This window comes from Phacochoerus africanus, chromosome 7, assembly GCF_016906955.1.
Source record: "Phacochoerus africanus isolate WHEZ1 chromosome 7, ROS_Pafr_v1, whole genome shotgun sequence".
Classification (NCBI taxonomy): domain Eukaryota; kingdom Metazoa; phylum Chordata; class Mammalia; order Artiodactyla; family Suidae; genus Phacochoerus; species Phacochoerus africanus.
The window spans coordinates 43,749,895-43,766,178 of NC_062550.1; positions in this window are offsets into that span (position 1 = coordinate 43,749,895).

Below are 16,284 nucleotides of genomic sequence, written 5' to 3' on the forward strand. Positions count from 1 at the left end.
CTCCCCACACACTTGGTCCAGTGTCTGAGCTGCCGCGGTGTGAAACATCACTACCGGCTGACTCGAACCCTGGGCCATGGAGCTGCGGGGTCCATCAGCTGTCCCGGCTGACTCGGACCCGATTCTGACGTGCCGAAGGCTGAGCCATTTGTCCCGGGCGAAATGGTCCTGGTTCCGTGGGGCCGTGGTGTCGACCTGCTCTCCCAGCTGACAGGGAACCCTGGTGCGAGGGGCCGTGGGGTGGACCAGTGGTCCCGACGGATGCTTTCCCTGGTCTGAGTTGCTGTGTGGTAGACCAGCTATCGTAGGCGACTTGTTCCCAGGTGCAAGGGTCCGAGGTTGGGCAGAGTTTACCAGTGGTCCCGGCCGACTCGCTCTTGTGTCCGAAGGGCCTGGCTGTCGACCAGCTCTCACGGCCGACTTGCTGCTTGGGGGCATGGTGCCACGAGGTTGACCAGCTGACCCGGCCGACATGGTCCCTGGTGAGAAGGGCTGTGGGTTTCACCATTTATCTAGGTGGATTCTGTCCCAGTTCCGAACGTCCGAGGTTTCGACCAGATGTCCCAGCCATCTCTCCTGGGTCCAAGGGGCCGTAGGGTTTACCAGCATTCCTGGCCACCACGGTCTCTGGTCCGAGCTGATGTGGGATCGACCAGCGGTCCAGGCCGACTTGGAACCGCATCCGCAGAGCCGTTGGGTCGACCAGCTGTCCCAGCCCACTCGGACCCAGGTCCGAGCTGACGCAGTGTTGACCAGGTATTCCGTCCTCCTAGGTCCCGTGTCCGAGCTGACGTGGTGTTGACCAGCTATCCTGGCCGACTCGGACCAAGGTCTGTGGGGCCGCAGTGTCGACCAGTGGTCGGCCTACTCGGACCCCGGGCCCACTCTGACTCCGGTCCTAAAAGCTGCAGAGTTGACTAGAAAAACAGCTGACTAGATCCCCAGTGCTGAGGGGCCACAGGGTCCACCAGCTGTCCAGCCCGACTCGGAACCTGGCTCCGAGGCACCGAGGGGAAAATGGACCGGGGGACCGATTTTACGAGGTCTCGAGGGGCCGTGTTTTCATACAACTTCATGGCAAGCTCTTTCGTGTGGACCCTAGTACTGAGGGAACGAGGGTCTGAAGATCCTTGGGGTCGACCAGCTGTCCCGGCCGACGTGGGCCCCCTTTCCAAGTGTTCACCTGGTCGAATATTCGTCCCAGCCGATTCGTTACTGTGTCCGAGGGTCTGAGATTGGGCAGGGTGGACCAGTTCCCCCGGCTGACTCGCACTCCGGGACCGAGCCGCAGCAGGGTCGCCCAGCTGCCCTCGCCGACTCTTTCCATGGTCCCAGCTGCCGAGAGCTTGACCAGCTGTCCCCGGTGACACGGTCCCGTGTCCGAGGGGCCGAGGTTTGACGGAGTCTACCAGCGATCCCGGCTGACTCGTACCCGGGTCCGAGGAGGCGTGGTGTCGAACAGGTATACTGGCCCACTTGGCACCGGATCCGAGCTGCCGTGGGTTCAATCAGCATTCTCAGCCGATTGGGACCCCAGGCCCAAGGGGCCGTGGGGTCAACCAGCTGTCCTGGCTGACTGGACCCAGTGTCCTAGCGGCCGCAGTGTCAACAAACTCTCCCGGCTGACTCGGACCCTGGGACCGAGGGTCCGAGGGGTCGACCACTATCCCGGCCACCTAGGGCCCCGGGAAGGAGGGGCCGTGGGGTCGCCTTGGTTCCAAGGGACGGCAGGGTCAAACATCTGTCCTGTGTGACTCGGTTCAGGGTCCGAGCTCCTGCGAGGGTCACAAGCTGTCCTGGCCGACTCGGACATAGATCCGTGTGGCTGCTGGGTTGACCAGATGTCCGGGCCTACTGGGACCCCAGGCCGACTCGGACCCTGGTCTGATGGCCGCAGAGTCGACAAGAATCCCAGTTGAATAGATCCCTGTTTCCGTGGGGCCACAGGGTCCACCAGCTGTCCAGCCGGACTCGGTACCGGGCTCTGAGGCACCGAGGGGACAATGGACCAAGGGACCATTGGTACGGGGGGTCGAGTGGCCGCGTGTTCACACAACGTCATGACAAGCTGTTTCGTGTGGATTCTAGTACTGAGGGAGCGAGGGTCTGAAGAGCCTTGGGGTCGACAAGCTGTCCCGGCCGACTCGGGCCCCTTGCCCAAGATTTCACGTGGTCGAATATTCGTCCCAGCCGATTCGTTCCTGTGTCCAAGGGTCTGAGATTGGGCAGGGTCCACCAGTTCTCCCAGCCGACTTGGACCCCGGGACGAAGGGGCGCATGGTTCCCCAGCTGCCCTGGCCGACACTTTCCCTGGTCCAAGCTGCCGAGGGGTTGACCAACAGTCCCTTCGACGGGGACCCAGTGTCCAAGCTGCCGCAGAGTCTACCAGCTATCCCGGCTGTGTCGGACGCCGGGACCGAGGGTCCGAGGGGTCGACCACTGTCCCGGCCACCTAGGGACCCGGGAAGTAGGGGCCGTGGGGTCGACCTGGTTCCAAGGGATGGCAGGGTCGACAATCTGTAATGTGTGACTCGGTCCCAGGTCCGAGCTGCTGCGAGGTCGACCAGCTGTCCCGTCAGACTCGGTTCTGCTCGAGCTGCCGCGGTGTCGACCAGCTCTCCTGGCTAACTTGGGCCCTGTGTCCGAGGGTCGGAGATGTGGACCAGCTCTCCCAACACACTCGGTCCAGGGTCTGAGATGCCACGATATCGAACAGCTGAACTGGCTGACACGGACCCATAGTCCTTGGAGGTGAGCGGTCGACCAGCTCTCCCGGTCCAAACGGGCCCAGTGACCGAGGGTCCTAGAAATCGACCAGCTACAAATAAGCTCGGTGCTGGGTCTGAGCTGCTGTGTTGTCGAACATTTGTCCCGGATGACTCAGAACCAGGGTCCGAGGAGCCACGTGGTCGACCAGCTGTCCCGGATGACTCGGTCCTTGTCCGAGCTTCCGCGGTGTCGACCAGCACTCGTGGCCAACTTGGGACCTTGACAGAGTGTGAGAAATGTGGACCAGCTGTCCCAACAGACTCGGTCCAGGGTCCGAGCTGCTACGGTGTCAAAAAGCTGTACCGGCTGACTCAGACCCATGGTCCTTGGAGTTGAGCGGTCGACCAGGTCTCCCGGTCAAAATGGGCCTTGTGAATGAGGGACCGAGATATTGACCAGCTCTACCAATAGGCTCGGTCCCGGGTCTAAGCTGCTGGGGTGTCTAACATTTGTCCTGGCCGACTCAGACCCTGGTTCCAAGGACCCACGGGGTCGACAAGTTGTCCCGGCCTATTCGGGCCCTGTGTCCAAGAGTTCACGTGTTCGAATATTCATCACCACCGATTCGTTTCTGTGTCCGAGGTTCTGAGATTGGGCAGGGTCGACCAGTTATCACGGCCGACTTGGAGCCCGGGACCGAGGGGCAGCAGGGTCGCCCAGCTGCCCTCTCCGACTCTTTCCCTGGTCCAAGTTGCCGAGGGCTTGACCAGCTGACCCAGGTTACACGGTCCCAGTTCGGAGGGTGCGAGGGTGGACGGAGTCGACCAGCGATCCCGGCTGACTCGGACCCAGGTCCGAGGATCCGTGGTGTCGAACAACTATACTGGCCCACTCAGTCCCGGATCCGAGCTGCTGTGGGGTCAACCAGCTTTCCCAGCCGAATGGGACTCTGGGACCATGGGGCCGTGGGGTTGACCAGCAGTCCCGGCTGACTGGGACCCAGTGTCCGAGCTGTCGCAGTGTCGACAATCTCTCCCGGCTGACTCGGACATCGGGACCGAGGGTCCGAGGGGTTGACCACTGGCCCGGCCACCTAGGGCCCCGGGAATAAGGGGCCGTGGGGTCATCCTGGTTCCAAGGGATGGCTGGGTCGACCATCTGTCCTGTCTGACTCGGTCCTGGGTCCGAGCTGCTTCGAGGTCCACCAGCTGTACCGGCCTACTCGGTCCTGGTCCAAGCTGCGGCGGTGTCGACCAGCTCTCCTGGCCAACTCGGGCCCTGTGACCGAGGGTCGGAGATGTGGACCAGCTCTCCCAACAGACTCGGTCCAGGTTCGTAGCTACTACGGTGTCAAAAGCTGTACCGGCTGACTCGGATCCATGGTCCTTGGAGCTGTGGGGTCGATCAGCTGTCTCGGGCCACTCGCACCCGATTCGGACGTGCCGCGGGCTAAACCATTTGCCCCGTCCGAAATGGTCCCGGTTCCGTGGGGCCGTGGTGTCGACCTGCTCTCCCAGCTGAAACGGAACCCTGGTCCGAGGGGCCGTGTGGTGGACCAGCGGTCCCGGACGATGCTTTCCCCGGTCCGGGCTGCACTGGGTTCGACCTGCTATTGCAGGCGACTCGGTCCCTGGTTCGAATGTCCGATGGTGGGCAGGGTTTACCAGTGGTCCCGGCCGAATCGCTCCTGTGTCCGAAGGGCCTGGCAGTCGACCAGCTGTCACGTCCAACTCGATGCTTAGGGGCGTGGTGCCAGGTGTTGACCAGCTGAACCGGCCGACACGGTCTCTTGTCCGAAGATCCGTGGGTGGGACCAGATGTCCGGGCAGTTTCTTTGCTGCGTCTGAAGGACGGAGGGTTCGACCAGATGTCCCAGCCAACACTGTCCCGGGTCTGAGGGGCTGTAGTGTTGATCAGTTATCATGGCTGACTCGGTCACGGCTCCGAGCTGATGTGGGATCGACCAGCTGTCCCGGACCACTTAGAACCGCATCCGCAGAGCCGTGGAGTCGACCAGCTGTCCCAGCCCACTCGGACGCGGGTCAGAGCTGACGCAGTGTTGACCAGGTATTCCGTCCTCCTAGGTCCCGTGTCCGAGTGACGAGGGGTTGACCAGCTGTCCAGGCCGACTCGGACCTAGGTCCGAGGGGCCGCAGTGTCGACCAGTGGTCCGGGCCTACTCGGACCCCTGGCCGAATCGGACCCCATTCCGAGGGGCCGCAGAGTCACAAGAATCCCAGCTGACTGGATCCCCAGTTCCGAGGGGCCACAGGGTCCACCAGCTGTCCAGCCCGACTCGGTGATGGTGTCCGAGGCACAAAGTGGAAAATGGACCGCCAGACCGATGGTACGAGGGCTCGAGGGGTCACGTTTTCATACAACTTCATGGCAAGCTCTTTGGTGTGCACCCTAGTACTGAGAGACCAAGGGTCTGAAGAGACTTGGGGTTGACCTGCTGTCCCGGCCGACTCGGGCCCCGTGCCCAAAAATTCACGTGGTCGAATATTTGTACCGGCCCATTCGTTCCTGTGTCCTAGGGTCTGAGTTTTGGCAGGTTCGACCAGTTCTCCTGGCCGACTCGGACCCGGGCACCGAGGGGCAGCAGGGTCGCCTGCTGCCCTGGCCGACTCCTTCCCTCGTCCAAGCTGCCGAGGGGTTGACCAGCTGTCCCGGCTGACCGGGACCCAGTGTCTGAGCTGCCGCAGTGTCGACAATCTTTCCCGGCTGACACGGACCCCGGGACCGAGGGTCCGAGTGGTCGACCCCTGTCCCGGCCACATAGGGCCCCGTGAAGGAGGGGCAGTGGGTACGACCTGGTTCCAAGGGACGGCAGGGTCGACCATATGTTCTGTCTGTCTCGGTCCCAGGTCCGATTTGCTGTGAGGTCGACCAGCTCTCCCGGCTGACTCGGTCCTGTTCCGAGGTGCCGCTGTGTCGACCAGCTCTCCTGCCCAACTCGGGCCCTGGGACCGAGGGCCAAGATGTGGAAGCTCTCCCAACAAACTCGGTCCAGGGTCTGTGCTGCCGTGGTGTCAAACAACTGCACCGGCTGACTCGGACCCATGGTCCTAGGAGCAGCAGGGTCAATCAGCTGTCCCGGCTGACCCGGACCCGATTCCGACGTGCCGCGGGCTGAACCATTTGTCCCGGCCAAAATGGTCCCGGTTCCATGGGGCCGTGGGGTCGACCTGCTCTCCCAGCTGACAAAGAACCCTGGTCCGAGGGGCCTTGGGGTGGAACAGCAGTTGTGGCCAATGCTATCCCTGGTCCGAGGTGCTGTCGGGTCAACCAGCTATCGCAGGCGACTCGGTCCCAGGTCCGAGGGTCCGAGCGTGGGCAGGGTTTACCAGTGGTCCCGGCCGACTCACTCCTGTGTCCGAAGGGCCTGGCAGTCGACCAGCTGTCACGGCCGACTCATTGCTTGGGGGCATGGTGCCACGAGGTTGACCAGCTGAAGCGGCCGACACGGTCCCGGGTCCAAAGCGCCGTGGGGTGGACCAGTTGTCCGGGCAGATGCTGTGCCGGGTCCGAGGGTCCGAGGTTTTGACCAGATGTCCCAGCCAACTCTGTCCCGGTTCCGAGGTGCCGTAGGGTTGACCAGCTATCTTGGCCAACTCGGTCACGGGTCTGAGATGACTTGGGATCGACCAGCTTTCCAGTCCGAATTGGAACCGCATCCGCAGATCGGTGGGGTCAACCAGCTGTCCCAGCCCACTTGGAACCTGGTCTGTGCTGAGGCAGTGTTGACCAGTTATTCCATCCTCCTAGGTCCCGTGTCCGATCTGATGCGGGGTTGACAAGATGTCCCGGCCGACTCAGACCCCGGGCCGTATCGGACCTCGGTCCGAGGGGCCGCAGAGTCAACAAGAGTCCCAGCTGACTAGATCCCCGGTTCCAAGGGGCCACAGGGTTCACTAGCTGTCCAGCGCGACTCGGTAGCGGGGTCCGAGGCACCGAGGGCACAATGGACCATGGGACTGATGGTACGAGGGCTCATGGGGCCACGTTTTCATACAACTTCATGGCAAGCTCTTTCGTGTGGACCCTAGTCTTGAGGTACCGATTGTCTGAGGAGACTTGGGGTTGAACAGCTGTCCCGGCCGACTCGGGCACCGTGCCCAAGAGTTCACGTGGTCGAATATTCATCCCGGCCGATTCGTTCCTGCGTCTGAGGGTCTGAGATTGGGCAGCTTCAACCAGTTCTCCCGGCCGACTCGGACCCAGGCACAGAGGGGCAGCAGGGTTGCCCAGCTGCCATGGCTGACTCCTTCCCTGGTCCAAGCTGCCGAAGGGTTGACCAGCTGTCCCGGCTGACTGGGACCCAGTGTCCGAGCTGCCGCAGTGTCGACAAACTCTCCCGGCTGACTCGGACCCCGGGACTGAGTGTCCAAGGGGTCGATCCCTGGCCCGGCCACCTAGGGCCCCAGGAATAAGGGGCCGTGGGGTCTACCTTGTTCCAGGGGATGGCAGGGTCGAGCATCTGTCCTGTCTGACTCGGTCCCGGGTCTGAGCTGCTGCGAGGCCAAACAGGTGTCCAGGCCGACTCGGTCCTGGTCCGAGCTGTGGCGGTGTCGACCAGCTCTCCTGGCCAACTCGGGCCCTGTGACCGGGGGTCGGAGATCTGGACCAGCTCTCCCAACTCACTCATCCAGGGGCTCAGCTGCCGCGGTATCGAACAGCTGTACTGGCTGACTCGGACCCATGGTCCTTGGAGCTGAGTGGTCAACCAGATCTCCCGGTCAAAACGGGCCCTGTGACTGAGGGTCCGAGACATCAACCAGCTCTACCAATAGGCTCGTTACCAGGTCTGAGCTGCTTCGGTGTCGAACATTTTTCCCGGCCGACTCAGACCCAGGGTCTGAGGAGCCACGGGGTCGACCAGCTGTCCCGGCTGACTCGGTCCTGGTCTGAGCTGCCGTGTTTTCGACCAGCTCTCCTGGCTAACTCGGGCCCTGTGACCGAGGTTCAGAGTGTGGACCAGCTCTCCCAATAATCTCGGTCCAGTGTCTGAGCTGCCGCGGAGTCGAACAGCTGTACTGGCTGACTCGGACCCATGGTCCTTGGAACTGTGGGGTTGACCAGCTGTCCCGTCTTACTCAGACCCGATTCTGATGTGCGGCGGGCTGAACCATTTGTGTCGGCCGAAATGGTCCCGGTTCCGTGGGGCCGTGGGGTCAACCTGCTCTCCCAGCTGACTCGGAACCCTGGTCCGAGGGGCCGTGGGGGGGACCAGCGGTCCCGTCCGATGCTATCCCTGGTCCGAGCTGCTGTTGTGTCGACCAGCTATCGCAGGCGACTCGGTCCCATGTCCGAATGTCCGAGGGTGGACATGGTTTACCAGTGGTCATGGCCGATTTGCTCCTGTGTACAAAGGGCCTGGCAGTCGACCAGCTGTCATGGCCGATGCGCTGCTTGGGGGCTTGGTGCCACGAGTTTGACCAGCTGTCCCGGCCGACATGCTCCCCAGTCTGAAGGGCCTTGTGGTTGCCAAGTTGTCTTGGCGGAACCTGTCTTGGTTCCGAGATTATGAGGGTTTGACCAGATGTCCCAGCCAACACTGTCCCGGGTCCAAGGGGCCATAGGATTCAACAGCTATCTTGGCCGACTCGGTCAACGGTCCAAGCTAAAGTGGGATCGACCAGCTGTCCAGGCCGACTTGAAACTGCATCCGCAGAGCCGTGGGTTCGACAAGCTGTCCCGGCAACCTCGGACCTGGGTCCGAAATGACGCATGTTGACCAGGTGTTCCGACCTCCTAGGTTCCGTGTCCGAGCTGACGAGGGGTGACAAGCTGTGCCAGCTGATTCAGACCTAGGTCCGAGGGGCCGCAGGATCAACCAGCTGTCCGGGCCTACTCGGACCCTGGGCCAACTCGGACCCAGGGCCGAGGGTCCATGGAGTTGACAAGAATCCCAGCTGACTTCATCCCCAGTTCCGAGGGGCCATAGGTTCCACCAGATGTCCAGCACGACTAGGTTGCGTGGTCCGAGGCACCAAGGGGACAAAGGAACGGGGGACCGATGGTATGAGGGCTCGAGGGGCTGCGTTTTCATACAACTTCATGGCAAGCTCTTTCGTGTGGACCCTATTACTGAGGGACCAAGGGTCTGAAGAGCCTTGGGGTCGACCAGCTGTCCCGGCTGACTGGGACCCAGTGTCCGAGCTGCCGCACTGTCGACAAACTCTCCCGGCTGACTCGAACACCGGGGCCGAGGGGCCGAGGGGTTGACCACCCTCCAGCCACCTGGGCCACCAAAAGAGTGGCCGTGGGGTCGTCCTGGTTCCAAGGGAATGCAGGGTCGACCATCTGTCCTGTCTGACTCAGTCCTGGGTCCGAGATGCTGTGAGGTCGACCAGCGACCTCAGCCGACTCGGTCCTGGTGTGAGCTGCCTCGGTGTTGACCTCCTCTCCTGGCCAACTCGGGCCCTGAGACCGATGGTCGGAGATGTTGAAGAGCTCTCCTAACAGACTCGATCCAGGGTCTGAGGTGCCGCGGTATTGAACAGCTGTACCGGCTGACTCAGACCCATGGTCCTTGGAGCTGAGCAGTCGACCATCTATCCCGGTCAAAACGGGCCCTGTGACCGAAGGTCCAAGACATCGATCATCTCTACCAATAGGCTCGGCCCCGGTTCTGAGCTGCTGCGGTGTCGAACAGCTGTACCAGCTGACTCGGACCCATGGTCATTGAAGCTGCGGGGTCGATCAGCTCTCCCGGCTGACTCGGACCTGATTCCGACGTGCCGCGCGCTTAACCATTTGTCCCGGCCGAAATGGTCCCGGTTCCGTGGGGCCGTGGGGTCGACCTGCTCTCCCAGCTGACATGGAACCCTGGTCCGAGGGGCTGAGGGGTGTATCAGCCATCCCGGCCGATGCTTTCCCTGGTCCGAGCTGCTGTGGGGACGACCAGCTATCACAGGCCACTCGGTCCCAGTTCCGATGGTCTGAGGGTGGTCAGGGTTTACCAGTGGTCCCGGCCGACTCACTCCTCTGTCCAAAGGGCCTGGCAGTCGACCAGCTGTCACGGCCGACACAATGCTTGGGGTCATGGTGCCACGAAGTTGACCAGCTGACCCGGCCGACACGGTCCCGGGTCCGAAGGGCCATGGGGTGGACCAGTTGTCCGGGCGGATCCTGTTCTGTGTCCGAGGGTTCGAGTGTTCAACCAGATGTCCCAGCCAACGCTGTCCCGCGTCCGAGGAGCTGTAGGGTTGACCAGCTATCCTGGCCGACTCGGTCTTGGTTCCGAGCTGAGGTGGGATCGACCGGCTGTCCAGGCGGAGTTGGAACCGCATCCGCAGAGCCGTGGGGTCGACCAGCTGTCCAAGCCCCTCGGACCCAGGTCCGACCTGACGCAGTGTGAACCAGATATTCCGTCATCCTAGGTCCTGTGTAAGAGCTGACGCGGCGTTGACCAGCTGTCCCTGCCGAATCGTACCCGGGTCTGACCTGACGCTGTGTTGACCAGGTATTCCATCCTCCTAGGTCCCGTGTCCGAGATGACACGGAGTTGCCCAGCTGTCCCGGCTGACTCGGACCTAAGTCCGAGGGGCCGCCTGGTCAACCAGTTATCCGGGCCTCCTCGGACCCCGTGCCAACTCGGAACTCTGTCCGAGGGGCCGCGGAGTTGACTAGAATCCCTACTGACTAGATCCCCGGTTCTGAGGGGCCACAGGGTCCACCAGCTGTCCAGCCAAACTCGTTACTAGGCTCTGAGGCACCTAAAGGACAATGGACCTGGGGACCGATGGTAGGAGGGCACGAGGGGCCGCGTTTTCATACAACCTCATGGCAATCACTTTCGTGTGGACCCTGGTACTGAGGGACCGAGGGTGTGAAGAGCCTTGGGGTCGACCAGCTGTCCTGGACGACTCGGGCCCCGTGTCCAAGAGTTCACGTGGTCAATTATTCGTCCCGGACGATTCGTTCCTGTGACCGAGGGTCTGAGATTGGGCAGGGTCGACCAGTTATTCCGGCCGACTCGGACCACGGGACTGAGGGGAAGCTGGGTCGCCCAGCTGCCCTGGCCGAGTCTTTCCCTCGTCCAATTGCTGAGGGGTTGACCAGCTGTCCCAGGTGACACGGTCCCGGGTCCCAGGGACCGAGGTTGGATGCAGTTGACCAGCGATTCTGGCTGACTCGGACCCGGGTCCGAGGAGCCATGGTGTCGAACAGGTATACTGGCCTACTCAGTCTCGGAAGCGAGCTACCTTGGGGTCGGCCAGCATTCCCACCCGAATGGGACCCAGGGATCAAGGGGCCGTGGGTCCACCAGCTGTCCCCTCTGACTGGGACCCAGTGTCCGAGCTGCCGCAGTGTCGACAAACTCTCCCAGCTGACTCGGACCCCGGGACCGAGGGTCCGAGGGGTCGACCACTCTCCCGGCCAACTAGTGCACTGGGAAAGAGGGGCCGAGGGGTCGACCTGGTTCCAAGGGATGGCAGTGTCGACCATCTGTCCTGAGTGACTCGGTTTCGGGTCCGAGCTGCTCCAAGGTCGACCAGCTCTCTCAGGCGACTCAGTCCTGGTCCATGCTGCCCAGGTGTTGACCAGCTCTCCTGGCCAACTTGGGCCCTGTGACCGAGGGTCGGAAATGTGGACCAGCTCTCCCAACACACTCGTTCCATTGTCTGAGATTCCGCGGTGTCAAACAGCTGTACCGGCTGACTCAGTCCCATGGTCCTTGGAGCTGCGGGGTCGATCAGCTGTCCCGGATGACTCGGACCCGATTCTGACATGCCGCGGGCTGAACCATTTCTCCCGGCGAAAATGGTCCCAGTTCCGTGGGGCCATGGGGTCGACCTGCTCTCCCAGCTAACACGGAACCCTGGTCCGATGGGCCGTGTGGTGGAGCAGCAGTCCCAGCCGATGCTTTCCTTGGTCCGAGCTGCTCTGGGGTTGACCAGCTATCACAGACGATTCGGTTCCAGGTCCGAGGGTCCGAGGGTTGGCAGGGTTTACCAGTGGTCCCGGCCGACTCGCTCCTGTGTCCGAAGGGCCTGGCAGTCGACCAGCTGTCACAGCCTATGCGCTGCTTGGGGGCGAGGTGCCACGATGTTGACCAGCTGAACCGGCCTACACGGATCCTGGTCTGAAGGGCCGTGGTTTTGACCAGTTGTCCTGGCGGATTCTGTCCCGGGTCCGAGGGTCCGAGGGTTCAACCAGATGTCCCAGCCAACGCTGTCCCTGTTCCGAGGGGCCGTAGGGTTTACCAGCTATCCTGGCCGACTTTGTCTCGAGTCCGAGCTGACGTGGGATCGACTGCCTTCCAGGCGGACATGAAACCGCATCCGCAGAGCCGTGGGTTCGACCAGCTGTCCAAGCCCACTCGGACCCAGTTCCGACCTGACGCAGTGTTACTCAGGTATTCCGTCCTCCTTGGACCTGTGTAAGAGCTGACGTGGAATTGATCAGCTGCCCGGATGACTCGGACCTGAGTCTGAACATCCTCCTAGGTCCCGTGTCCGAGATGACACGAGGTTGACCAGCTGCCCCGGCCGACTCGGAACAAGGTCTGATTGTCCGCCCGGTCGACCAGCTATCCAGGCCTCCTCGGACCCCAGGCCGACTCAGACCCCTGTCCGAGGAGGGGCAGAGTTGACTAGAATCCCAGGTGACTAGATCCCCTGTTCCGAGGGTCCACAGGGTCCACCAGCTGTCCAGCCCAACTCGCTACTGGGCTCCGAGGCAATGAGGGGACAATGGACTGGGGGACCGATGGTACGATGGCTCGAGGGGCCACGTGTTCATACAACTTCATGGCAAGCTCTTTCGTGTGGAACCTAGTACTGAGGGACCGAGGGTCTGAAGAGCCTTGGTGTTGACCAGCTGTCCCGGCCGACTCGGGCCCTGTGTCCAAGTGTTCATGTGGTCGAATATTCATCCCGACCGATTTGTTCCTGTGTCCGAGGGTCTGAGATTGGGCATGGTCGACCAGTTATCCCGGCCGACTCAGACCCCTGGACCGAGGGGCAGCTGGGTCGCCCAGCTGCCCTGGCAGACTCTTTCCCTTGTCCAAGCTGCTGAGTGGTTGACCAGCTGTCCCAGGTGACACGGTACCCGGTCCGAGGTGCCGAGGGTGGACGGAGTCGAACAGCGATCCTGGTTGAATTGGACCCGGGTCCGAGGATCCGTGGTGTCGAACAGGTATACTGGCCCACTCGGTCCCGAAAGCAAGCTACCTTGTGGTCGGCCAGCTTTCCCAGCCGAATGGGACCCTGGGATCATGGGCCGTGGGGTAAACCAGCTGTCCCCTCTGACTGGTACCCAGTTTCCGAACTGCCGCAGTGTCGCCCAATCTCCCAGCTGACTCGGACCCCGGGACCGAGGGTCCGAGGGGTCGACCCTTCTCCCGGTGACCTAGTGCCCTGGGAAAGAGGGGCCGAGGTGTCGACCTGGTTCCAAGAGACAGCACTGTCGACCATATGTCCTGTCTGACTCGATTTTGGGTCCGAGCTGCTGCGAGGTCGACCAGCTGTCCCAGCTGACTCGGTCCTGGTCCGAGCTGCCGCAGTGTCGACCAGCTCTCCTGGCCAACTTGGCCCCTGTGACCAATGTTCGGAGATGTGGACCAGCTCTCCCAATAGACTCGGTGCAGTGTCTGAGCTGCCGTGGTGTCAAACAGCTGTAGCGGCTGACTCGGACCCATGGACTTTGGATCTGCGGGGTCGATCAGCTGTCCCGGCTCACTCAGACCCGATTCCGACGTGCGGCGGGCTGAACCATTTGTGTCGGCTGAAATGGTCCTGGTTCCGTGGGGCTGTGGTGTCAACCTGCTTTCCCAACTGACACGGAGACCTGGTCCGAGGGGCCGTGGGGTGGACCAGCGGTCCCGGCTGATGCTTTCCCTGGTCCGAGCTGCTGTGGGCTCGACAAGCTATAACAGGCCTCTCGGTCCCAGGTCCGAGGGTCCGAGTGTGGGCAGGGTTTACCAGTGGTCCCGGCCAACTCGCTCCTGTGTCCGAAGGGCCTGGCAGTCGACCCAGGGTTTACCAGCCCCACGGCCGACTCGCTGCTTAGGGGTGTGGTGCCACGAGGTTGACCAGCTGACCCGGCCGACACGGTCCCAGGTCCGAAGGGCCGTGGTGTGGACCAGTTGTCTGGGCGGATTCTGTCCCGGGTCCGAGGGTCCAAGGTTTCGACCAGATATCCCAGCCAACTCTGTCCCGGGTCCAAGGGGCCGTAGGGTTGACCAGCTATACTGGCCGACTCGGTCTCGGATCCGAGCTGACGTGGGATCGACCAGCGGACCAGGCCGATTAGGAACCGCATCCGCAGAGCCGTGGGATCGACCAGCTGTCCCAGCCCACTCAGACCCGTGTCCGAGCTGATGCAGTGTTGACTATGTATTCCGTCCTTCTAGGTCCTGTGTCTGAGCTGACCTTGGTTCGATAAGCTGTCTGGGCCTACTCGGACACCGGGCAGTCTCGGATCCCGGTCCGATGGGCCGTAGTATGTACTAGTATCCAAGCTGACTAGGTCCCAGGTTCTGAGGGGCCACAGGGTCCACCAGCTGTCCAGCCCAACTCGGTACCGGGCTCCGAGGCACCGAGGGGAGAATGGACCGGGGGACTGATTGTACGAGGGCTCGAGGGGCCGTGTTTTCATACAACTTCATGGCAAGCTCTTTCGTGTGGACCCTAGTACTGAGGGACCGAAGGTCTGAAGAGCCTTGGGGTCAACCAGCTGTCCCGGCCGAATCGGGCCCCGTGTCCCAGGGTTCACGTGGTTGAATTTTTGTCCCGGCCGATTCTTTCCTGTGTCCGAGGGTCTGAGATTGGTCAGGGTCGACCCGTTCTCCTGGCCAACTCGGACCCCGGGACTCAGGGGCACCGGGGTCGCCCTGCTGCCGTGGCCGACTCTTTCCCTGGTCCAAGCTGCCGAGGGGTTGACCAGCGGTCCCACGTGACATGGTCCCATGTCCGAGGGGCGGAGGATCAATGGAGTTGACCAGCGATCCCAGGTGACTCAGACCCTCCTCCCAGGAGCCGTGCTGTTGAACAGGTATACTGGCCCACTCGGTCCCGGATTCGAGCTGCCCTGGGGTCGGGCAGATTTCCCAGCTGAATGGGACCCCAGGACCAATGGGCCATGGGGTTGACCACCTGTCCTGCCTGACTGGGACCCAGTGTCCTGCTGCCGCAGTGTCGACCAACTCTCCCAGCTGACTCGGATCGCAGGACCGATGGTCCGAGTGGTCAAACACTCTCCTGGCCACCTAGGGCCCAGGGAATGAGGGGCTGTTTTGTCGACCTGGTTCCAAGGGACAGCAGGGTGGACGATCTGTCCTTTCTGACTCGGTCCCTGGTCCGTGCTGCTGTGAGATCGACCAGCTGTCCCGGCTGGCTCGGTCCTGGTCCGAGTTGCCACGGTGTCGTCCAGCTCTCTTGGCTAACTTGGGCCCTGCGACCGAGGGTTGGACATGTGGACCAGCTCTCCCAACAGACTCGTTCCAGTGTCTGAGATGCCACTGTCTCAAACAGTTGTACCGGCTGACTCGGACCCATGGTCCTTGGAGCTGTGGGGTCGATCAGCTGTCCCGGCTGACTCGGTTCCGATTCCGACATCCGCGGGCTGAACCATTTGACCCGGCCGAAATGGTCCCGGTTCTGTGGGACCGTGGGGTCAACCTGCTCTCCCAGCTGTCCCGTCTGACTGGAACCCAGTGTCCGAGCTGCCGCAGTGTCGACAATCTCTCCTGGCTGACTCGGACACCGGGACCCAGTGTCCGAGGGTCGACCACTCTCCCGGTCACCTAGTGCACTGGGAAAGAGGGGCCGAGGGGTCGACCTGGTTCCAAGGGATGGCTGTGTCGACCATCTGTCCTGTCTGACTCGGATTCGGGTCCGAGCTTCTGCGAGGTTGACCAGCTGTCCCAGCCGACTTGGTCCTGGTCCGAGCTGCCCAGTGTCGACCAGCTCTCCTGGCCAACTCGGGCTCTGTGACTGAGGGTCGGAGATGTGGACCAGCTCTCCCAACAGACTCGGTCCAGGGACTGAGCTGCCGCGGTGTCAAACAGCTGTACCGGCTGACTCGGACCCATGGTCCTTGGAGCTGCGGGTTCGAGCAGCTGTCTCGGCCGACTCGGATCCGGATCCAATTTTACTTGTAGTTGACTAGCTGTCCTAGGCCACACGGACCTGTGTCTGAGGAGCTGTGGGGTCGACCAGCTATCCCAGCCCACTCGGTCCCGGGTCCTGGAGGACGCGGGGTCGACCAGCTGTCCCGGCCGTCTCGAACCTGGGTCCGACGAGATGTGGGGTCGACCAGCTGTCCCGGCCGACTCGGACCCGTGTCGAAGGAGCTGTGGGGTCCACCAGATCTTCTGACCGACGTGGTCCCGTGTCTGAGCTGATGAGGGATCGAACAGGTATCCCAGCCCACTCGGTGCCGGGTCTGGGCTGCCGTGGGTTTGAGCAGTCGTCCTGGCCGAATCGGACACGGGTCTGAGGAGCTGAGGGGTCCACCAGCTTCACTGGCCTACTCGGTCCCGGGTCTGATCTGACGTGTGGTTCACCAGCTGTCCCTGCCGACTCTGACCCGGGTCCAAGGAGCTGTTGGAGTTGACCAGCTCTC